This window comes from Electrona antarctica, assembly GCF_951216825.1.
Source record: "Electrona antarctica genome assembly, chromosome: 13".
In the NCBI taxonomy this organism is placed as follows: Eukaryota; Metazoa; Chordata; class Actinopteri; order Myctophiformes; family Myctophidae; genus Electrona; species Electrona antarctica.
The window spans coordinates 30,956,563-30,981,973 of NC_136794.1; the positions used below are offsets into that span (position 1 = coordinate 30,956,563).

A 25,411-nucleotide genomic window follows, 5' to 3' on the forward strand; every position below is an offset into this window, starting at 1 on the left:
CACCTCCGGGGATCAATAATAAAGGTTTATAATAATTTGTTGCCTAATTTCACCGATTGAACAAGCCCACTATTGAGCCAAATTAATTTTCTCTAAATCCGTTGAGCTTCACCCCCCGGAAATTGAGTTTCTTTTTTTTCTTTTTTTATGTCGGTGACCCGAAATAGTCCTCTACTGAGTCATCTGCTGAAATTTCCTCAGTAGAAATTATGTTATATTTCAAAAACGTCTGCATGCAAGGAATGCAGCAACTTTCTGTTACTGTGCATAGTGCATACAAAGTGGGGTAGAGGGACTCCCTCTATTCAAAAATAGCAGATCAGAGTTCAGTGTCATAGCATGTTGACATGATTATGAGCTTGTAGATCTGCTATTTTTTGGAAAATCATGAAAATGTGTCCAAAAGCGCCAGAGCTCGTCCGGCAATCAGCCGTCACCCAGGCGGATGCGTGCTCGACCTCAGGGCGTCTTACTGGTGTGTATATATATACGAAATGTCTGAATGTCTGTCTAAAACACTGTCGCTGCTCCTCACTGGCTGCACCGATCACTGAAGTTTCACACAGGCATTGACCATTATATTATGGAGGTCTTGACGAAGCCCTTTTTTCAATTTAACAAATTTAACACTGTTAATTAAATTTATTTGATAATTAATAAATGTTCCCATCGACTTATATGGGAAAATGCGAAAACTCACATTCAAGTATTTTTCTCTCAGAAACCGTAATGGCTACAGTTACAACACTTGGAGGGGAGGTTCATAATAATTATTAAATTAATGTAATGAATAATTACATCCGTTGGCCTCATGGTGGTGCTATAACAGCCCACTTTACATTTCGCCTTATAACTCTTGAACCATAGGTTGTAAAATCAAAATGTCATCTTTCCCTGGATTCCTTGGGTCCTGACACATCTCACCATATAGGCCACGCCCATTTGCGTCAACTCAGGAACAGGTCAGCTCCATATATGGAGATCTAAGGGTGGAAGCGGGGGCAGTGTCTTGAGTGAACAGGGATTGATGAGGGCCCAGGTAGGGCCGGGCCTTAATTTGCGGGCCTGTTGCGAACTCTAGTTCGTCGGCTACACTAATAACCTCGGGGTGGGCCCATCTAGAGTTTGAATGGACAGGTATCAGTCAAAAAGGTCAAAATATCAACATATGGAATGTCAGAACAGGTCAGCTCCATATATGGAGATCTAAGCCTTAGATCAGCGGTTCCCAAACCTTTTTGCCCATTCACCCCCTGTTACCTTCCACCTAGCTGACGCACCCCCCCCACATGGAAATATAAATTGCATAAGCTAAATAGAGACATACATTTCCTATTTATCCACACATATGCACATATGAACCTGCATATGGTATACTGTATGCAGCATAGGCTATATTCTGCACATACTTGCCATATATTGGCATTATGTTAATATGTTTAAAATCAAACCATAGCACAACAATTATCCTTTTCATGTCGTGCACCACAAGGGGTGCATGCACCACAGTTTGGGAACCACTAATCTTGAGGTTTGAGGTCAGATGTAGATTTGTATGGAGGCGTGACCGGACCTGACTGACGGACAGGTTTTGCAGGTTTTCATAGTAATCTGCGACCTACTGTCGCAATGATCTATTAAATCGCATTACCCACACTGTACATAATTTGGTGTTCATATATTCGAACGGGTAAGGACTAGTTTATATTATTGTCACAACCCGGCCCGTGGGGCCATGACAAATTGAGGAGGATGCAGGCGGTGTAAAACATTTAACAATCATTTATTAACAAAAGGTAACTTAATTAAATACAAACAAAAGAGTGTGGGATGTGTAAGTCAGTAATATCACTATAGTCAGTGTGGAATCTCGCAAATATATTCTACAGCAAGCAACTGATTCCTCTCCTAACGGCATGTGCTGGGCCTGGGTGATACAATGAATCAGATTAGTAATACTATTGCAAATGAATACACTTTTTTTATTATAAATAAAATAAAACAATTGCAAATAAATGCACAGATCATTTTGTCTCGAGATCTGTAGCTTCGTGATCCGCCTGGGAAGAAAAGAGAGGGGAAAACAAATGTTTAAAAAGTACATTTGTGTTGATTTCTTTCGCTGGTTCAACTTCTGCCTCTTCTGAGTTGAAGCGCATGCATGCAGAAGCAGCGCATGTCGCAAACGCGTGCATGTGCGCTCAAGAGCGAGCTTGCGCAATGTATTATGGGGTAGATTTGCTTCGCTGCGGCAATGTAGTGACCATCGCATGGTCCCATAGACAGGGGAGTACCGGTACACTAAACAGGCCTTTAGCCTGCAGGCCAGGCTAAAGGAGATGTGACAATATATATACACACATATGTCACAGGCTGATTGGAAAACCAATCGGATTGAAAAAGGTGCTCTCGGTTTCACCGATGGAGACGTGCCGCCTGAAGGTGACTGGAGTTACGTGAGGCACCGGCGAGCAAGCTTAGGTGAGTGAGTTGCCTTGCAGAGCGTTGTGAAGTCACCTTCAGTCGACTCAGCGCCGTCCAAATTATGTACCGTTGGGGACAGAATCATAAATCATTGTCCCCCCGAGTCTCGGTACCTCCAAGATGTCAGAAAACTAGCACTCCTTTTTCAATCTGACTGCGTTTTCAATCTAACATATGGCTTTGTGGTGTTTACGATAGTCAGTCACTCATATTTAATACGTCAGACTTCGGTGCTCTAAGTCTATTGTACAACAGTGTCACTTGCCGAAAAAAGTTGATCTTCAAGCTCACAAGACCTCTGATCATATGTCCAAAAGTTAAACTGCTACTTTTCACGATTCAAATATAGCAAAAGTTAAAATGTAGATATTGTGGTTTCTGTTTCTGCCCAACAGCAACTAAATATGCCTTCAGTGTCCAGACTGAGACACTGTATACTAATCACAAATGTGATAAGCACAAATATGTTTCCATGTGGATTTTCTTGCTGTTCAGATTTGATTCCTATAGGCCCAAAAACATTATAATGTGATTTTGGCTGCCAATGTGTGAGCATCGCCAAAGTAGCCATGCTGCTTCATGTGGGGCTGAGTGTTGGTCTCAGGCAGTGGTGAAAAAAAGCAACAAAATAGCAACAATGTAAAAATACGCTGTTTCAAATAAAAGTTCTGTTTTCATTTAAACATTTTCCTTAACAGAATGATGCGTGTGGATCTGATCGCACAGATGTACCCCAGGGAAGAAGATCAGTTTGTGGTGAATGTTCCCGAAGAAGATCAGTAGGAAACAAATAGAGGCTTTCCAGACTTACTCAAAGGTAGGTGAGACAGTATATTATGTTATATTATATAAGTCATTTTGTGAAAATAGCAGATGCACAAGCTCACGACGCATCATAATGTGACACGTTGGGAGCTTGTAGATCAGTTATTTTCGAAGTAGAAAAGTAGAAAAAAGGGGCTTACAAGTGGTTAATGTATGTTTTGTAATCATCAACATATGCAAAGAAACAAGTAAGACAAGTAAAGATGTCAAATAGTAGTGGAGGTGTAAAAAGGTCAATATTAATTTTGTCACTGAGATGTAGTGATTTGGAAGTAGGCCTATTTAAGGATGGAATGGATGGAAATAATACCATACTCCTAAATTGTACTTGAGTACAGCACTTGAGTAAATGTACCTGGTTACGTTCCACCACCAGACTCTGGGCAATACGCTATTGGTTACCAATAATAATTACACTAGAATGAAAGCGCTCATTGAAAACCGATTGGAATAGCCTGGAAACAACAAAACCACCCGAATCATTCAAGATACTGCCCATTTTGGCTTCAACAGACATGGTTGAGCAAATCTATAATGACAAACAAGGGTAATAATACGCTCTGGACATGCTTACTATACAACTGTATGGCTGATTTTTAGCGGCATAAATCTTCATTAGTAATTTCCCCCCTTCGTCCAAGGTAGCTGTTTTCAATGCTTTTAGCTTGGAGGGGATAGATTTGGGTTTATAGAATTAGCTCCATTTCAATAAATGGCTGCAAAGCTCGGCTGCACATGGATTTGTTTGTTTGTTCTGGGCTCAGAGCAGTGTGACTTGTTATCAGCGCAAAGGGTGTGTTCTCCGAGCTACCACTAGATGGCACAGTGTCTTCTCGCTATATGGCAGGCAGTGACAGATGAAGGCTGATGTGGGACTGGGTTGACAATTATACGTGCAAAGAATCAAATACTGTACAGTAATGTAGGTCCAAGTGAGCCTGCAGCCGTTCAGTTGTAGCCTGCACCTTGTTGTGTATACCTGTGCAGACTCATCCTATACATTTAGTTTATATAACATATAGCCTAATTCCCTCATCTGTTTATTATTTTAAATTATTTAGTTTCTAGCTCTGTACAAATTAAGCATGTTTACATTATGAAGAAATTGCTGTTGACGGGCAGAAACCTTGTATCTCCATGTGAGACTAGTGTCGCACAAAAGTGGTGGAAACCGCCGATCTTCGGCCATCTACAAGCAACGCCTCACATTCTTTTCGTTTTGTGCTTGTAGATCAGCAACTTTTTACTATTTTAAAATGTTTTAAAAATAATAATGAAAAAGGAATGGTTTTGGACATAAAAGGTTTTTTCCACCAGACAGTGTCGATATGGTATAGCTACTGTACATATATTCAGCATATAGTACACTCACACACAACAAGCACACATGCACCTACGCACGCCATCTGGAGATGGCGTGCAGCCAGTGTGGTGCTATTATTCAGTGAGGTGCTATTCTTCTTCCTCCACAAGTCGGCCAGCGTCTTTTTTTCCAGAATCTTTAGCATTGGTCTGCAGTGTGAGATGGTGCTCTCTCTCTCTCTCTCTCTCTCACACGCACGCACGCACGCACGCACGCACGCACGCACGCACGCACGCACGCACGCACGCACGCACGCACGCACACACGCACACACACACACACACACACACACACAGAGAGAGATACCCATTATCAAAACCCAAAAGATAGCATTGAAATTATATAACCACCTAAAGGAAAGTGAACCAGACACGCTCCACAAAAAGGCCCTCACACACAGTATTGGAAAGATGTCCCCTCAGTCCCCTCACCTCCAGACAGAAAACAAATGGGACTACACCAAATCATAAGAAAACAAAAAGAAAGCTATCTTACACACTGGAGAAGATCTAATCAAAACCATAGCAACATGGAATGCTATTTAGCTCTAAACAGAGAATACACAGTAGCAGAATACTTGAGCACTGTAACTGATCCAAAACTAAGGAAAACATTAACTCGATATAGACTCAGTGAACACAGTCTTGCGATTGAGAAAGGCCAACATAGGCAGACGTGGCCCCAAGAGAAGACAGACTATGCACCCACTGCACACAAAACAAGGTAGAGATTGATCGCTACACTTCCTAACCGTCTGCCCACTGTACCAAGACATCAGAGACATATACTTCCCACGGATTACAATCACCCAAGGAGAGTTTGAAAACATGACTAATGACAAAAAACTCCCATATCTGTTGGGTGAAGTACAACAATGTGCAAACACAGCAGCGAGATTTGTGAGCTGCTGTGACAGCGGAAGGATGTCAAATGGAATACAAGTGGCCCAGGCGGTGGCGTAACCGTCTGGGCACCCGACTGGTAATCCAGTCGCAGTGTGCCGCGGGTTCGACTCCCGAGCCCGACACGGCCTTTACTGCATGTCTTCCCCCATCTCTCTCCCGTTTCCTGTCAGCCTACTGTCTGTCCCTTCAAAAACCAATAAAAGGCGTAAGCCGCAAAGAAATATCTTAAAAAAAAAAAAAAAATGGAATACAAGCACCTTAAGAAATACAAATCATTGTGTGTACACTCACTGTTTACAGTAGCTCTGTTTACACCTTTATTTAATTCCTATTTATATCCAATATTTATTTGTAAATACATTGTTTTATTTTGATTGTCTTGTTCCACTTCTGCTTTGGCAATGTAAACGTACGTTTTTTTCATGCCAATAAAGCTCAATTGAATTGAATTGAATTGGAGAGAGAGAGAGAGAGAGACAGAGAGAGAGACTACGTTTTAACAGCGGACGAGCATCGGCCGACACATCGCCCAATCTCCCGTTATCGCCCGAAAAGATGAATTATTTGTATCTTTTCGGGCGACGTTGCTCCGCCCACTTTTCGACCATCGCCTGTTCGCCTGCTATTGCCGGTAGTCGCCGGGTCCCATAGACAAATAATGCACTTCCGGAGAATTTGTCTGGCTGTCGCCCGCTTTTAAGAGAGAGAGAGAGAGAGAGAGAGGAGAGAGAGGAGAGAGAGGAGAGAGAGAGAGAGGAGAGAGAGAGAGAGAGAGAGAGAGAGAGAGAGAGAGAGAGAGAGAGAGAGAGAGAAGATAAACAACAAATCCCTTTTCCCATTATACTTTCACATGGGAGGATGAACAACAAAGAAAACTTTTCTCCCATTATACTTTCACACGACCTGGCTGGAAACATCAACAACCTTCATTGTTGTGGCCTGTGTATACCAGGGCCTCTGGTCAAGCTGTTATGGCTCACACTCTGTCCTTTGGCTATTCTGGCACTGCCTGGGTACAGTACGTCTCTCACATGCTGATGCTCAAATGTGTCTCCTGTAGAGGTGTGTGTGTGTGTGTGTGTGTGTGTGTGTGTGTGTGTGTGTGTGTGTGTGTGTGTGTGTGTGTGTGTGTGTGTGTGTGTGTGTGTGTGTGTGTGTGTGTGTGTGTGTGTGTGTGTGTGTGTGTGTGTGTGTGTGTGTGTGTTGCTTTCATTGTCATGCTCAGGCTAGTGGAGTGTATATTTGGGGGCCTGTGGGTGGACAGCTGGGCTTCGGCCAAGGATGAACGGAGCATAATGGCAAAAAGAAGACAGAACTCCAGTCAATTACTGACTAGACTGCAGGCTTCCTATAGTGACTGCTGAATCCTCTTTCCCAGTGAAAATTGATGACTGCCGTCCTGCTCTCCCCTTCTGTTCTGTATTTAGCATGTGGTGGTGGTGTGCATTTGTCAAAAAGAAACGTGCGTGCATTTGTCAAAAAGAAACATGCTTTGATATTAGTCACTTAGTTAAACCCTATATACTTAGTTGACTGGATTCCCAAGGGGCTTCACTGGAAAATGGCCTATCTACAAGCTCACAATGTGTTGCATAGTGACGCGTTGTGAGCTCTTAGATATGTTATTGAATAATAGAAATAGAATATGGAGGCTAGGGATCAAATGGTTAGGTGCTCTAATTCTTTGGTTTAGCATATATAGTTATTTTTTCCCCCCTGTTTGGCTCTGGGTTTCCATAGAAAAATTGTGTTAAGTCTGCAGGTGTTCTCTTGTGTGCGCCCAGTAAACCCAGGCTCCATCTCAGGTAATTTGGAGATAATGAAAGTGTCCCCAGCATAGCAGAATCTTCCATTGCAGCTAAACTGTCAAATCTACATGGGTGACTCCCTCAGATCCTCCGAGCGGTCTCCCATCAAAATGGTACTTTCTGAGCACTCCCCCAGGAAAGCAATTGATGGTTTTTTATATGTTATCAAGATTAAACCTTGCAAAGAAATGATGGAAAATCACAAATATATAGAGCAATTTTTATCTTATTAGTTCACATTTCAAAGGAGATAGATTTTCACAACCCCCGAGTTTCCTGAAAGCCGTTATCTATATTAGGCAAGTATTGCATGTTACTACTATGTACAAAGTAACTTGAAGTGGATCAAAATGTGCAAATATCAGCAAATTCATCCTTGAAACAGAAAGAGGAGAATGGCACATGCAGTACGTACTTTCAAAACGGGGACATAGTTATTGATTGAAGCTAATGATTCCAGGGAAGAGCTCAAAGCCTCACCTGTCTGCCTGCAACAGTTAGGGGTGTCCAACCGATAACCATTAGCCGTTAAGAAATTGGTAACCGACAAACGGTGGGGGGTGCTACTGGAGTTTACGCATGTGACTCGACTGTTGGACTTACCACATAGAGCTATTTGACAATTATGTGCCACTATATTGGCGAGGAGTGGAACGTTAATTGAGCCGTCTTATTGACACAGAGTATGCCCGACAGACACAATGCAGACAACCTGGCTGGTAGGTAAACTCCACAATGCGGTAGTGGAGGCTAGCCTGGCTTTGCCAGACACTATTTGTTTCCAGTTGCTTCAATCGCTTCACTTTGGTCGTGCAGGTCAGCAAAAAATAGTCCCTTCGCGCCAGGTCATTCTTTTCCATGCAAGATCTGTAGCTGTCTTCCCCCTCCCTCGAGTGGTGGATTATATTATTGATATACAGATCTAAAAAGTACACAGTAATTTTACTTTGGGAGTGTAACCAAATGGACCCGCTCATTCTATTTTGTGGTCTCGAAACACCTTTAGGCTACTTAAACTGGGAAAGTGTGTGCATCCCAGTGCATGTGTCCACGATAACGCACATAACGTTGTGGCTGCCAATTTCCCCCGTCCGGGTGGACTGAGACTCGGAAAAACCCTGTTGTATTTGTCTTTATTTTAATGGGTAAAGAAATAGCGACCACCCCTAGCAACAGGTGCAGTCGGTACCAGTGAATCAGCCTGATGCAGCTACTCCCAATCAGAGGGGACCACTGGTCGGCCGTGAGGATATTGCAGCAGGTGGGCCACCAAATAATTGGCAAAACACTAAGCTATTTGATTGAAAATATAATAGAAGGGTTTAGGATAATAACAACATAACAAATATACATACATTAATAAACCTTGAATAAATAAATCTGATTGTGTAGCCGGAACACAATCGGATCGATTGATCATTAATAAACATTCTCCAAAAATGTATGCACCCCGCCCACACCCATCTGACCACTTAAGTGGTCACTTTGGCAACTTTGGACTGTCACAGTGCACTGTGGTAAATCTAACGATCAGGTTTCTGCATTGTTCTGTACAGCATTGGACGCTACAATAGCACGCTGTATGGAGATGTGAGTATGGGTCGGGTAGGAGAATCGGATGCATGCAGTCATCAAGTGCATAGCGAGGGATACAGTGTGGCTCAGAAAGTTTACGTGTAGCAGATAATCCGAGGTTTCTGAGACAAAACAAACATACATGTCAAGGAAAGTTATTTAGATGTACCAGTACCACCAAATACATTTAGATGTACCAGTGTTTTTTAGACTGTGTTTTCTTTATTCAGCCTGTGGATGGTTTTACAACACTTAACACACACCATTTTAACTTTTCTCTCCATTTGTACACCATTTGAACTTTTCTCTATTTGTATTTGTAACGGTATAGGCCCCCCTGTTATGGTGGCCTTACACTAGCCGATAATCGGGCATTTTTGACGCTCGGGGGGTGCCCGACCGCTCAAAGCGCGACCGGGATCGGCCCGATCAACATCAAGAATGTTTGATATTTGCTCTGCCCCGCTCCGATTATCCTGTAGTGTGTGGTGCTATCAGATTTCAGATTGAAAAAAATCGGCTAGTGTAAGGCCACCTTTACACTGTTAAACTATTGTTACGTAACGCCCGTGAGTCATTCATTTCATTTCATTTCATTTTCATTTCATTTCATTTTATTTCGCACATAGTGTGACACAATACAGTACAAATCATAATAGATAACAATTCATATCTTTCATAATTCATTTGTCTTTCATACAGTATCTGATACACCTATGACGAAAAGGAGCAGGAAGAAGAATAAATTCTTATAAATACCTGCCCCCTTTTCAGACGGACACTGGCATTTCAAGTCTAGCTAGCAGGTTCAAAAAGCATCTTTTTCACAATTTTTAGAAGCAATGCTATATAAAATCAAAACGATGTCTCCCCATCAAATTAATTCATAATCAGTGCCTGTTAGAAAACACGATAAATGGGGCAGCGGGTGTGCGGAAATATATTAGGCATTTTGAGCACTCGATTACCATATTAAATCGAGCGCTTCTTTGCAAATCCCTATGAGACACATACAGTATATAACGTCGCTGTCGGGCAGAAACCTCATATGTCCATAATTTCATGTTTTTATTTGTTATTAATTGATGCCCTACTTTGTCGTACAAGATTGCTGCTTTTTAAATATTTTGAACGTGAAAGTGGTTAAGTGTGCCAGCGAGTTTTATAAATATTGAATCAATGAAAAGTATTAACAAGAGCTTGTGACTAAATAATAACTACACTGGCTGGATCCATTGGAACACAGGTTATTTTTTCCATTTCCTGAAAAGATGCAGTTTTGGACTGTTACGAAACCCTTGTGGCTCTAGGGATGAGTTTGTAACAAAGATTGATAACCAGGCTGTTGAGCATAGAGGTGCAAATAAATGGAGACAGTTTTAGAGTAAAAAAGGTGCAAAGTACGTCAGCGGCCCGTGGGCCATTTGCGGCCCACGAGGCGCCCCCTTGTGGCCCTTGGAAGAATTAAAAAAAAATGATGGCTAATGAAAGTTACAGGTATGGTGTGTGCGATAAGAGGGTGTACAAATGGAGTAGCCTCGCGTTGCGATACTAATATACCACTGCGCTGGGCTGCGTGGGGCATATATGCAATAGGGGCGGGTTTAGTGTGGCTGCGCCAGGCTACAAATGGAGTGTACAAATGGAACCAAATGGATCAGGTCCATTTGGTCCATTTGTACTCTCTGAGTGAAGTTGACATTGATTGAATAAACAAATAAAAGTTATAATAAATTGAGGTCCCAGATAAATGGCATTAAATGGGGGTCAGTAGCCTATGCATGTCAAACTGGGCATCCTTCAAATTAAAATGATGAGAATCACTGCTAGAGGAGGGGCGGAAGAATTTACACTGGGAGAGGAAGTACGCCGGAAGTGTGGAAGGCACATTATGTCACACTGCCACTCAAGTGATTACTGGCCATCTTTTCCGGGACTTACAGACCCGAACATGCGCTCTGTGATGCACGCTCATGCTACCGCGGGGCTTTGCAAGGAATCTCTGGAAAGTGTTGCCCTCCCTTGAGCACATACGCTCCAGAGCCGGAAAGGGGGTCTACGTTTATATGTCTATGGGAATACAGAGCAAACCTACACTACGTGGCACCGTGGCACAATATCAAGTTCAAGTTCAACGTTATGTAATATGTATACTGTATACCCGACTAAAAAAACAGGTGTTTCTCTTGCTCTCTTTCTCTGTCCCCTCGTTGCTCCTCTGTCAGTGGATTGCTTTATAAACCAACTGTATTTTTTTTAAATCAATTCTTTGACAGACAGGAAGCCAATGTAAAAGTTCCTAGAACTGAAGTGCTTTATAAATAATGTGCTTTATAAATAAAGTTGGATGAAGTGATATGATCCACTTACTTGGTCTGTTAGGCAGCAGCAGCACTCTGAATAAACTGCAGCTGTCTCACCGAATATTTTGGGAGACCTGTGAAGACACTAGTCGAGTCTGCTGACGATAAATGCAAATGCACGTTTTTTTTTTGTACTTCTTTTTTTTATCTTGCTGAGACATATTCATTTGATCCTTAAATATTCCTAAGGTTGACTTTGTAATTGTCTTAATGCCTAGCTCGGGTTGTGATTTTTAACATTACCGATTGAGGATCTTAATCGTTCTTCCTTGGCTCCAAAAACAATTACTTTTAGTTTTGTCTTTGTTTAATTGAATAACATTCTGGCACATCCAATCATTGATTTATTCATTGCACTTACTCTGCTTATATTGGACAATCGTCCCCTGGTGATATGCTTATGTAAATGTGTGCGCCATCTGCATAATTGTGGTAACACATTTTTGTTGTTTTCCATAATCACAGCCAGTGGGAGCATCTGAATGTTTTTCTTACAAAGGTTTTCTTACAAAGCACTACATAATGCTGAACAGTGGTACCTGGAAGACAGTACTCACTATTCATGATTCAAATTGACCTCTTCCTCAAAAGTACTACTAAGGTGTTATTTATGTACCGGTATTTATTTGGCAGTGAATAAATTAAGGGAACCCACTGACTTCCGGGTTTCAGGACTGCAACACGTAGCACTCTGTTTGGCCAACGCTTAAGTTTGGACATGTTTTAATAACTTAATGACAAAATGTTTTGTTAAGGAAGTGTGCTGGCACCAAACAGCATGACCATCACGTGGTGTAAAATTCTAAATGCAGACACAGAGAGGTGTGAATTGTAGCAAAACTCACATGAAAAGTGCTAGTTATCACACAAAGCAAAGTAAAAAAAAAAGAACACTGTTATGTCTGCACACCAAACAAGTTCTCGGGGCTCGGTTGCATCCCAGATTCTTTAGATAATTACTTTTTAAGTGTAGCTCTGTATCCCTCTCCCTCATACTGGGAATAAAGGTACTATAAAACATTAACTATAAAAGCTGGGGGTGCACTATTGACTTGTAGTCAATTAAAGAATCAGTGAAATGTTCTTGTTTATTTTGTTGTTTTCCTATTTCCTAGAAATTTGTACCATTTGATACCTCAATGTTTGTACAAATAATGGTCAAAATTAACTACTTTTTATTTGACATCAATATTTTGGACATGGTGAAAAAATATTTGTCTTTTTTTAAATAGTAGGCTTACTAGCTCACAACTTACAAGCTCAATCCAATACACGTGATATAGTTGAGTATCAGTTGCTGTTATAAAAATAGAGCTAATTCGGTAGGATACTACTGTTTTACTAATACTTTATATGTACACATGTACAGTACATAGGACAATTGACAAATGAAGACCCCTCCACAGTTCCACAGTGGGAATGTCCAACATCTTTGACCTTTAATAAAAGCCGCTGTTTGATTCGTTAACCAAACAATACCACCTCCTAAGCGTTCTCTAATACTTTGTCGCACAGTGGTGTCATGCAAATGCGGCATGCGTTTTTAAATTCTTTTAAACTTTTCTCCTATAATAACATGTCCAATATAGAGATCAATAATGAATATATTCTTTCATTTTTTTTAATTGATTAAATTGATTAGTTAAATCAGTTGTTCTCAAAGTGGTTGGTGTAGGGACCCCCAGTAGTTAATGTAGCATTACACTCATTTTAACCACTTTTCCATTTATACGTTGGCTATTAAATAATCACACCCGTGTGAACTGAGTGGTGTAAGGTCTTATATAGACTGATCAGCTGTGGTCTGATGTAATGTCTGACGTAATGAAATCACACCCGTGTGAACTGGGTGACCATAGCAACCATGCTCATTTTTTGTATGGACAGACACGTGTACGGACAGACACGTAAACTAACAAAGCCAGTTTGTAGGAGTGGTTTACACCACTCAAAAAATAGCACATCTACAAGCTCACATCGTGTCACTTCGTGCCAAGTGCGAGCTTGTACATCTTCTATTTTTGAAGAATTTAGAAAAAAATATATCGACAAAGTTTGAATAATTTTGTTGGTTTCACATTTTCTTCTGGGGGGTCCCTAGCACAAAACCAGATGGGCGTCCGAGGCCTAAATAAATATCAGTTTGGGGGTCCCTGAAGAAGTTTGAAAGCGGAGAAATTGTAAATTGTAAGAACCACTGGTCTAAGTATGCCTCAGCATGGACGGATCCCTGCAGTAGTCTGAAAGTGCTCGGATTTGAAACGGACTAATTACCCCTCTTCAGAGTCTGAAGGGAGAGAATTAGGATATAGTTAATCACTATCTGTTTAGGCGTCAATACCAATTCAAGGATTCTCTTGTTATAATCTTCAAGAAGGACGACGGGACGAACCGTGCCAAGGCAAAAGAAAATAGCGTCTACTTCGCCTAAGCTCTCCAGACGGACACAGAATGATCCTGCGCTCTGCGTTACAGTATGCTGTATCTCATTCCCCTCACATTGCCGCAAAGGAGAAATATTGTTTAATCAATGTCCCCAAAGAACTTTGGCCATATCAGCAGATTCAGTTCTGCTTCGTCCCCCCCTGACAGCCTCTAGGCAGCTGTTTATCCCATTATTTAAGCTCTGACACCTTCTCCTGTGTCAGTTTTGGTCAACAGCACACGCGCACGCACGCACGCACGCACGCACACACATACACACACGCGCGCGCTGCAGTCACCGCCGCCTAATGCTGCACAGAGCAGGTAGATATAGGGATTGAGTGCCTGCCGACCCCATGCTGCAAATACTTGTGTTGCTCCCCCCACACAGACAGACGATAGGCAGGCAGAGGAGTAAAATAGTCTGGCTGCATGACAGAGTCTGGCCAACTAGACATGTGCACTGTGAGACGTGCACAGCCTAGTAAAAAAACATCACATGCCGACATTTTATCCACGTCGTGCAGACAGAAACCTTAAAATCCGATCTTAGTCTGACCTAAAGGGTGCGTCTTCTGCGGCACGACAACTTCGACAAGAATGAGACAGAAGGAGATTATTAGTCATACGTGGATTGACAAAACGATGACGAAATGTCAAAATCATGGCCTGTTCACTATGATAAGCCTCTCATGTGTACAGTATGTATGCATAGGCAGTAGGCACAGACAGACTAGTCTGGCAGCCGGTGGTGTGGAGTAAGACATTTGGTATTTATTTATTTTTTGAGTGGTGCAACCACTCCAACGAACAGCACTGTCCGTGTCCGTGTTTGTGTGTGACTATGTGACCAGTACCAATGCACTGTTGTGCCAGAAACGGAGAGAGAGAGATAGTGCTGCATGTTGCCTGCTAATGAGAGAGAGAGAGAGACAGAGAGAGAGAGAGAGACAGAGAGGGGGGGGAGGGGGGGGGGGGGGGATTTGCACCACTCAGTTCACACGGGTGTGATTTTCCTAAAATATTGTCTATATACATCCACTTGCTGAATAGCGGTCAGCATTGAGCATTTTGTTTTATAGGGGTAACATCCTATATAAGGCAAAAATGTCAAATTTTAATTATGCGGTAATTATGCGATAAGGTATATTCAGTGATTTCACTTAAGGTGAGACATGGTAGGTGAATAGGGAAAAAAGTTAACTAATAGATGATGATTCTTTTATCTTTTTGGATAATCCTCCCTTTTATAGAGTGTGCTGACCATATAAGGAGTTCCTCCCTGTCCCCAGTTCACCCCTGGGGTCAAGAAATCTTAGGTTTCGTTTTTGGCTAGGGTTAGCCAGGCCCCTTTCATCCTGATTGGATGAAGATCCAATCAGGATGAGAGGGGCCTTCCTCCAATCATGATCTAGTGGGGGCGGGATTTGGTGTACATGCTTTTGGCCTGTTGCGTGACGTCCCCCCCCCCCCCCCCCTCCCCCCACTGTAGAGCGTGTGCATGTGCGGACCGGGGTTTTTCCAAATCACCCAAATCACTGAATGCTCCTTTAAGTAGCATGTGGCATGTCAAACAAGGGGTTTTCATGATTCTGAATCCATTCCAAGCATTAGTTTTGCAACATGCAACACTCCTTGCGCTAAAAACGGCCATAGCCGTCATCACAAATGTGACGGCTATGGCCGTCAGCAAGTGGATTCATGAATGTATGTATATAGACAATATTTTAGTCCAATAAATAAAACTATATACCAAATTTCCCACTTTAAACAAAAGCAGCCTGTTGGCTGCCGGACTATACAGTATACATACATTGTACAGTCTCTCTCTCTCTCTCTCTCTCTCTCTCTCTCTCTCTCTCATGACTGATGGCCTATAGATGGCATATAACACAGTACATCTGAAGCCTTGTGGTCTGTCATTTTGTTTGCCATTTTAAAATGTTTTTTTTTAGATTGTTGTACAGCACTTGTCAACCTGGTTGTTTTTAAACGTGCTTTAGCAATACAATTGACTTGACTCCCATTAAGCCCTGACATCATTCACCATTAGTGTTTACAGATAACGCTGCAAAGGAGTTTATTCCACAGATTTTGTTTAGGGGGCCACAGAGAGATGTGGCACAGCGTTTGAATTACAAACGTGACACACGACACTCAGAAAACATAGCCCGTTTATAAACTGTCACTCGACTGAAATTTAGGGATTGGCTATCCCTACTCCACTTCACCCCGCCGAGGCAATTTCCTGTGGGAACGGATGGTAGTAAATATAGTTAATGTGCTGAGCCTGCAACATTAGGCCGGCATGCTGTTTAGAAGCTGCGGATGTGAGTTATCGTGGTTATTCTAACCACAATTGAGATGTGAGGTCCTGTACCGTAAACTAGTCCCGCGTATGATACACAATATTATCCAGGAGAGGGGGATCACCGAGAGAATTCCCAGGATGCACTGGAGAGAGAGCCTGCTTCAGAATGTCCACAGTTTATGAAATAGTCGTAAAACATGATCCCTAGCTTGTCAACAACTTTTGAACAGGACATATTTTGCAATGATAGCTTCCGTAGTAGTTTAATAGTGCTTTCGATAATGGCCATAGATCAAGTGGGTTATATTGCTTTTTGCACTTTACATCTTTTGCACTTTCATTGCAATGCCGCGTGGTTCACTCGACTTTAATCAAATTCAAAGAATCGTACTTGGACATACAATATTCAAAGGCGCATTCTCTGCTGCTCCTGGAAGATGTCATTGCAAGTGCATGGTGTCTGAGCTGAGCCCTCCCGCTGTGCACACAGTGACAGTTTCCTCCATCTCCTTCTCCCGGTGTCTTGTTGAATCAGTGGTCTACAGCCGGGTGCCATGCGTCTCGGTGACAGGTGACAGATGGGGTTTGACATAGGTCAAACCGTGCTGCACAATCAATGAAGTCTCCTCCGCCTCTCTCACTGGGAGAGCGTGGCACCACGTCGCTCTTTCCTCCTATTGATTAACCATAGCCAGCCACACCGCTGGCAAGAGCGTTAATTGCCGCAAATTAAAGCGCACATGAAACATGCAAGGAGAGGATGTGGACACGTATACGACACAAGATTCTAGGACATTGCCTTAATGTAACGTCAAAGGGCACCAAGCGAGAGACAAATATCTAATCTGGGTTTGATTATAGACGTTAACCACTGAAGCCCTATATACTTTATTGACCGAGGTCCACCAGGGGTCTGTATTTGGCCGCCTCCTTTTCCAACCAATTTCTAAAATCTTGCGTTTTCTTTAATCCTTCCACAGGACCCATTAAAATGTAATTATAAAACAGGGCTTAAGTTAACATGTCCAGACTGATCGCACACATTGTTTATTGATGCCCGCAATGTTCAAATATATCAACGGTTTCTGTGCTCAAATGTCGTGCCATCTGCTTTATTAGCACATTTGCTATTTAATAGCTTGGATGAAACAACGTATACATGCAATTCTCATAGCTGTGGTGACAACAAGATGACACCCCTTGAAACGAATGAAGGTATAGTATTGTTTAAGTGACACAGAATGTGTTTTTCTTTGATTTCACAGCAACCTTATTATGCGCAGCATGACACGCACAACTGCTGTTACGCTTGCATAAGCATTTGAGCGCTGTTGTCGCTCACGTATAGGCCACAACAATAAAGGGAAATGAAAACAGCTGAATGCAGATCTCTATAATGACCCTGTACCACTGCTAAAAGGGACCCACCCAGTGAATTGGAGATAAGAGTCAGTGTGAGCTAAATGGAGGGCTGTGACAGATGGCATGGTCTTTGTGTTGGGTCTGTAATGCAGTGAGCCCTCTATTGTCTGTCTGTCTGTCTGTCTGTCTGTCTGTCTGTCTGTCTGTCTGTCTGTCTGTCTGTCTGTCTGTCTGTCTGTCTGTCTGTCTGTCTGTCTGTCTGTCTGTCTGTCTGTCTTCTCTCTCTGTGGCCTTTGTGGGTAGAGATAAGGTATAGTCCCTCAGTAAAGGCAGGAGGTGTATTAGTGGGAAATCTGATGCACACAGAAGCACCAGAGGCTCCCTGGGGTCCAGAAAGGGACACGTTTAATGTCAGGCCCGTTCCCCCAATCCCGGAGTCACTGAACCCAGCAGGAGTCGACAAATACAAAAAAAGGAGGCGGGTGAAATATTTAGCAAAGGACAAAATACAGCACATTACTGAAAGCTTTGTGTAGAAAGGTCCTCCAACATACGTTAGAGATCATTTTCCTGCTGAGGGCCATAATGTAAACGATGTGTATTACATTATTGCTTCCTTGTTAACCGTTTCCGTCCATCCGACGTGTCCACACGTCCTAGGGAATCAAACCGACGCATGCATTGGACGTGTGTACACGTCCTCATCATCATCATCATTTTTCGACCGCGGTCGAGATCGTGGATTTTACAATAACACACCAGACTTCCCGGTCCTTCATTGCCATCCCCAGTTCCTGCTTACTGATGCCTGTGTCCCTAGCGATGACATCAGGGAACGACAGTTTTCTACCTCTGGTCTGCTTTGAGGCAGGACTCCAGAGAAGAAGGGAAGATATAACCTCATTGTCAGCTCTGTAGCAGTGGCCGGCAAACTGTGTTCTTCTGGATCGGACTAGTGAAGAAACACGGGGAAGGTTGCCGTATATTAGATTAGTCGATGGGTGGCTCTTCCAAGACAGATTTTGCGCTCTCGTTAGAAGGCAGGTGTAAGTGCCATCCAACCGTTTCTCTAGTTTCTTTGAAAGTGTCCATGTCTCGGAGCCATAGAGTAGAATCGGCTCAACGGTCGTCCTAAATATTTTTACTTTTAACATCTTACTAAGCTGGGATGACCAGATCTTATGCATGTCATTGCAGGCTGACCAGGCCATACCCTTCCTAGTTTGAAAGTCCTTTTGGGAAGAAGATATATATGAACCCAAATACTTGTAGTCATCAACCTGTTTCAGAGGAGTGTTGTTAAGTGTTTTTACACGTCCTAGCGCATCCTCAATGATATCAGGCGAGGGGAGAATATTCTGAATTTTTTCCTTTTTTTTTTTTTCAGTCAGACTCTCGGCCACCGTACTTCGCTCTTCAGTCATATTAGCTTACCGTTCACTAGCCTGTTAGCACGGCAGAAAGAATGCCTCGTATCTGCTCATCTAGGGCGCTCTCCGTGGTTTTGATCTGATGGATATACTAGCACTTCATTTCTGCTCCTCATCTGCCTCTCGTTTTTTTTGGATCATGTATCGTATAAATTAAATATTTCTCCGTTTTCTTTCCGGGGGGGGGGGGGGGGGGGGGGTAGCCTGGTGAAACCACTCCCCCTGCTGGCCAACATTTGCATTCTGCCAGCAGGGAGAGTCTGGGAACTCTCAGGCAGAGATGATGTACTCCGGTCCAATTCTGGCCTGAACGATATGCGGCTGTATGAGGCCGCTAGAGGCGGGATCAACGTGAGACTTATGACATATTGAAGCTGTGCCACAGCGCAACGTAAACACAACCTAACAAGACTACAACTCGAAATTATTATGGAGATATCAAATGTTTGTCCCGCTGCGTCCGGGTTCATCGTTTCTGCTTGAGAGATCCCAGATGCAGGCAGGAGGAGGGAACTAGGAGGGAACTGCCGCAATCTGGCGGAGTCAGTTTGGGGGGTCAATTGAATGTTGACCATCAGGTCAAAATGTCTGTGTCTAGTTCAGACATGACCTTTTACATGATCTAAACGTCTCAATAGAAGAGAGACTAAATACAGGCAGACAAAATACAACCAGCCCAAAGTTATATTGTACAGATTGGACAAAATTACATTGTATTCATTAAAAAAGTGACATTGTGCCGCTTTACTGTTTCTAGTTATGGTTATTGGTGGCAAGTGTTGATTATAATAAATGGGTTTGTGTTATTTTTTATCTACAGTTTTTGTTGAATACCTCACACAGTCTAAATGCTCAGTGTTAATTCAACAATGTGTACTCTCCGGATTTGTCTCAGGGTGATAACCCGTTGAAACCTGGAACGTATCTGTGTCACCTTAGCGTTTAACCACATTTACCATTATTTTAAACTTCCATTGATCCATCCATCATCAACCGCTTATCCGTAGTTGGGTCTCGGGGGCAACAACTCCACCAGAGAGCTCCAGACTTCTCACTCCAGAGCAACATTAGTGACTTCTTTGCTTCTGGGGGCTCCCTGGAACAACATATTTTCAGATGGGAGTCAACAGCCAAATGCAGATAATGCTGGGGGTCCTTGAGATGAAAAAGTTTGAGAACCACTGATATAGAAACACTGTTTTTTCATAAAACTGGTTTCACTGGTCTCACTTCTTAATGGGTTAAATAAACGCCATGGATTTTACCGTGTGCTCAGTTCGTGACACGCGTCGCGTCTCCATCGCCGGCAATTACTATCAAGCCCCCAAGAGTGACCTGGTGTCGGCAGCTATTGAAGGTGACAGACACCCCATTACCACATTGTCTGCGAGCGGCAGCGTGGAACTTTACAGCCGTGACGGCTCACATTCATCAGCCGTTCACCTGTGGATAGAGGCCCTGGCAACAAACCACTGTTCTCCTGACACCAAGGCGCGATTGAAATCCACCCACCTGCGGCCGCATGGGCACAAATTAACGCTCGGGCCTGAATGGAAGCAGAGGAAGGAGGGATCTCAGTATTCGCAGCAGACCCCCGTGGCACGCCCCCCCGCCGTATCATCCATATAGGTCGCACACTCTTTCGTGACGGACAGCTACTTTGCTGAATCGGAAGACACATCTTTTGGGGCCGTTTTTATAGTGTATGGCAATCTGGTTCAGTGATTCTCCACCGCTTTTGATTTCAGTGACCGCAGTTGATAAGCTTTTTTTTAAATATCTGACTGGGTGGGAAATTGTGTTATTTTAGTGTTATTTTAACTTAATACAATACATTTTATACGCTCAAAGACTTGCAAGCATCAATTTGTAGCCTACTGTAACAATCATTAATTTAGCTGGAGGAGCCCCTCCAGAAGCCCCTCAAGGACCCCTGGGGGTCTGCAAACCCCCCCTTGCTCTGGAAAGCGCCAATGGTCCCATCTAGATCAACGGATAATCAGCAAAGACCTCCGAACATCGCGCGTTATATCCAAACCATGGAGAGCTCCGTAGATTTCAAGTTATTCAGCTTTTTAGTCAGCCTTTATAAAGGGAGGTGAACGGCAGCGCGGTTGCACAATCCGGTCTAGGATCGCTAAAGAAGGAGAAAGGCCAAGCAAAAAAAAAAAGAAATCAGCGATCCGGTTTGATCAATAATAAAGCTTATCAGACGGAACGTTACCCCAGAAGCAGTTGCCGGTTGGATTCCAACTGGCGGAACCTTCCGCCAGAAGCAGTACATTTGTTAAGGATCCCCAAATTAATATTTGTATTAGACCGTGGACCCCCATCTGAAAATATTTGGTGCCAGGGATCACGACTTGTGGCATCATGACATATATAGGGTTAAAGTTGTTAAACTGATTTTGGTTCTATATCTATATATGCACCAAGTCTCTGTGTGTACGGCTGTACGTCTGCAATCCACGTAAGACGTAACTCGAGAACCGTTCGCCCCACTGAAATTTAACACGCGCATTCCACACCACCACAGGGAGTACAGAGCCCGGTGTCGAGTCCGTTGGATTGCCGGTTGACCAGAACCAGCACAAAATCCTCTGCTTGGGCGCTGGACCTGATCAGCCCTATATCTCCATATATGGGCATAAAAGGAACACAGACATAATGACTGGGTGGGGCTTGCATTTCCAACTTGCATCGTTCCAAGTAGGCCAGTGCCCAACGGGCATCGCTCTAGTATTACCTAATTTTACTGGGGACCCCTCAGAACGTCCTCAACGACCGCTGAGGAATTTTAAGGTCCATTTTGTATACACTCCTGGTTCCATTAATAATGCAGAGCAGTTTCCTGTGGTGTGTTTATAACGACATGAACAGAATTGAGTTTGGGAAGCTGAACCATAGGTGGCATCATGGCATGATTGTGCAAAGTGTGGTGATTAATTTTAATTTATTGAAGACAGTGATTCATGAACTGGACCTGTACACAACTGTGTCACTTTCCATTGGAAGCCATGGATACATCACCTTCTGTGTGTGTGTGTGTGTGTGCGTGTGCGCGTGCGCGTGCGCGCGCAATAGTTATGCCAAACGTAACCACATGTATAGTAGAATTTGAAAAATAGACATTGTGAGGACCACTTTCCTGGTCCTCACAAGATAATTGGTTGTTTTATGGTTTGGGGAGTTATGTTTACAATTAGGGAAAGATTCAGGCTGGGTTTAGGGTTAAGATTAGACATTTAGAGGTTAGAATTAGGGCCAGCGGGGTCTGGGCCGTGGCTCAGCGGTCCAGGCACCATGGCTGGTAATCCAGTCTGGCAGTGTGCCGCGGGTTCGACTCCCGATCCCGACGGCCTTTACTGCATGTCACCCCCCCATCTCTCGCCCCATTTCCTGTCAGCCTACTGTCTGTCCCTCCATAAAAAATATAAAATAAAGGCGAAAGCCACAAAAAAACATAAAAGAAAAAAAAGAATTAGGGCCAGCGGGACGCGCTGTGTTGCGTTACGTAGTGTGCAATTTCAGCTAATTTCAATTCCGTCCTAAAATGTTGACGTTGTTCATCACAAGTACAGTTACAATATACAGAAATACAAACGTGTGAATGTATGTGCATGCGTAATAAGCACATAAACGGCAAGTAGCTGTTCCTTTTCACCAGGCCTACTACACACAACTCATAATTTATTAATTTGTCTAACTACGCTGCTATACCAGTCTATTCAAGTACGATGTTGGGAGCTTAATAAAACATTAATTCGAGCTCTCGGTTACCACATCAATGGTTCTATCGCTAGAACACGGCCGCAACCCTGGCTCGAAAATGGACGATTATGAATAACGGCTCTTCTCTGGATTTTTCGTGAATTCTGCTGGCACTGGCCACAGATCACCGCCTATGGTAACCGGAGGGAACGAGTTAAGTCTATAATGCACATTGTATATTTCAGCTTGTATATACAGGACAGTACTCCCTGTTTCAGCTCATCTCATATTTTCAGTAAATAGTTGTAAATAATTTAAGTGTTTCTACACGGTTGTGTCAGTGTGATGCACCAACCTCACCGAGACATAATACTTGTATGTGCAAACATATTTACCCGGCAACAAAACTCTCATTCCTGATTCCATAAACACCCCAACAACAACAACAACAACAACAACAACACATAATAATAATACTGTAAAGCTCTCATTAGTCACAACTAAGTGTCAAATGTGTGATAAATCAAAGCAAGATCTGTCATGATGTGCCAACATTAAAATAAAGACGATTCTCAGCTCATAAATATCTCGATTGGATGCAAGATTTATTGCAAAACATAAAACAACAGATTGTCTGTCTTGTCTGTCATTGCCTTTTTGGTGTGACGGTACAAAGCTCACAACACATTGTACGTGTAGCACTGACAACTTGTGAGCTTGAACATCTGCTATCTACACGACGTGGCGTGCAACCAAGTACAAATTGGGCATAACCCCAACCCTAACTCATGTAGTTGCTAAATATGATATGATATAGTACTTTATTGTCAGTTCACACTGAAATTTGTCTTGCGACACAGCAGCCAAGTATGCAGAACACATATACGTACACACATTTGACATAACACAAAGAACAAGACAATTTACATACATAAAGACATGAAGACAAGAGCAATATCCACCGCTTAGATTATCCTGTGGCTACTACGACTCCTGATTAAGCCTCAAGGTCGACTGGTGGACAAAGTCGAGCCCAACAGTGATAATTAAAGAGTAGTTACAAGCGTATTTGAATTGGTCAAACTAGCAATAGAGGGTATGCGCGTGACATCATCATCAAACCCGGAAGACGGAAGTTATGCTGGAATGCCTACTGAGTGGCAAAAAAATACTTTCTGGCCTTGGCAGCCCATATATCCAAACAGAAAAGTCCTGTTTGATTGCATTAAACAACGTTAAACAATGTTAAAATCACTTTGCAGGTTGCTTTGCCACTCGATTTGCCACTCGATGTGCCACTTTAAACTTTAAGCATGCGCATACCCTCCATAGAATACATGTTCAGAAGCATCTTCTATAAAACACAATTGGTCTCGGATATTTCGTAAAAGTCTCAATCTATGATTTCTTCAGCTGGTTGGCTTTTTGTTGTTCTTTATTTACCCAGGGTATAGTGCTCATTTTCATTTTCTCACACTTTCAAGATTTTTCAAAAATGTTCAAAAATAGCAAAAAAAAAATACCAATAGTATGGATCTGCTATTGTTGAATAGCCAATGCAAAAATCTAAAATGACCCGGATGCTTTCCTGGTTTCAAAGCATTATGTGCGAAAGTGGCTCCACACTTAAAGAAAGAAAGAAAGAAAGAGAAACATTATAGGGCAGAAACTTCACAGGTAATAAAATACACATGGCAGGTTCACAGGGAACTAAAGAATACAAAACTCTGATGTTGGCATTTAAAGCAACCAAAGGTATGGCTCCCCCATATCTTGCCAGCATGATTGAACCCTACAAACCCTCCCGCGCACTCAGATCAGCCAACGCAGGGAAGCTGGAAGTACCCTCACTAAAAACGCCGGGACAACGCTCCACACGTCCCAAACTCTTCTCCCTTCTGGCCCCAAAACTGTGGAATGCACTTCCCGTTGCAATCAGAACTGCAGCATCACTCCCGATCTTCCGCCGTAGTCTGAAAACCCACCTTTTCAGACTCCATCATGGCCCATAGCACTTACCCTACCCCCCTTAGACAGCACTTCTTAGACTTATATAGCATTTGAAACAGACTTATAGCATGTCATGTAGACAGCACAATAAGTGCATTGTATGTAGTCATAGCACTTCATAGTATATATGTACAGCATAGTATAGCATATATGTGTAGTTTATATGTATAGTGTCATTATATAGATATGTTCTAGTTATAGTTTATATGTATAGTGTCATTATATAGATATGTTCTAGTCACGTTCTTAGCTTACGCATGTTTCGCGATAAATGCATTTTTACATATGTGATGTATTCCCATGCTTTTTGTTCTTGCCTATTGTAAGTCGCTCTGGATTAAGAGCGTCTGCTAAATGCCTAAATTGTAAATTGTAAATTGTAAAGTCTGCACAGAGAAACATATCCACATGAAGAGAGCAAAAACTGTCAGTTTCAAGTATCTTGTATTTTGTATATTTAGTATTTTGTTTAGGATGCACTAAATGCTAGCGTGCCGGGGGCTCTTTCCATCGTGATTTTTTTTTTTCTTCTGTGTGATAGAAAGGCGAGTGAGAATTACACAGCAGAGCACATCTAGTTGGGTCGACCAAGGAGGTCTGGTGGGTGTGCACTAGCGTGACAGTCAGTACAAATGCCATTTCATCAGCTGGAGAAGGTCAAATGTATCCGTCTCCCTTGTTGTTCAGATAAATTAACGCGTGTGTGACAGATAAAAGGCCATCAGTCGGCAAAAAAGACTAACATTAGCCAAGAGGAATAGGATGGAGCAATGATGTGTCTGGAGGGTAAAATCCTTATTTTAACTCCAAAGATTGCACAAATGGAACCAAATGGAATAA

General features: G+C 42.7%; 1 protein-coding gene across 5 annotated transcripts in view; it reads left to right on the top strand.

Annotated features, from left to right (window-relative positions):
- thsd7ba (thrombospondin, type I, domain containing 7Ba) overlaps positions 1 to 25,411 on the top strand; it is a 376,466-nt gene that overhangs the window by 15,526 nt on the left and 335,529 nt on the right. For 4 of the 5 annotated variants that reach the window (XM_079518802.1, XM_079518801.1, XM_079518804.1 and 1 more), the window contains exon 3: positions 3,183 to 3,301. The gene's annotated coding sequence lies outside the window, so the exon portion shown is untranslated. Of the gene's footprint in view, positions 1 to 3,182; positions 3,306 to 25,411 lie in introns of all 5 variants that reach the window. The other variant, XM_079518803.1, reaches the window with a different exon arrangement.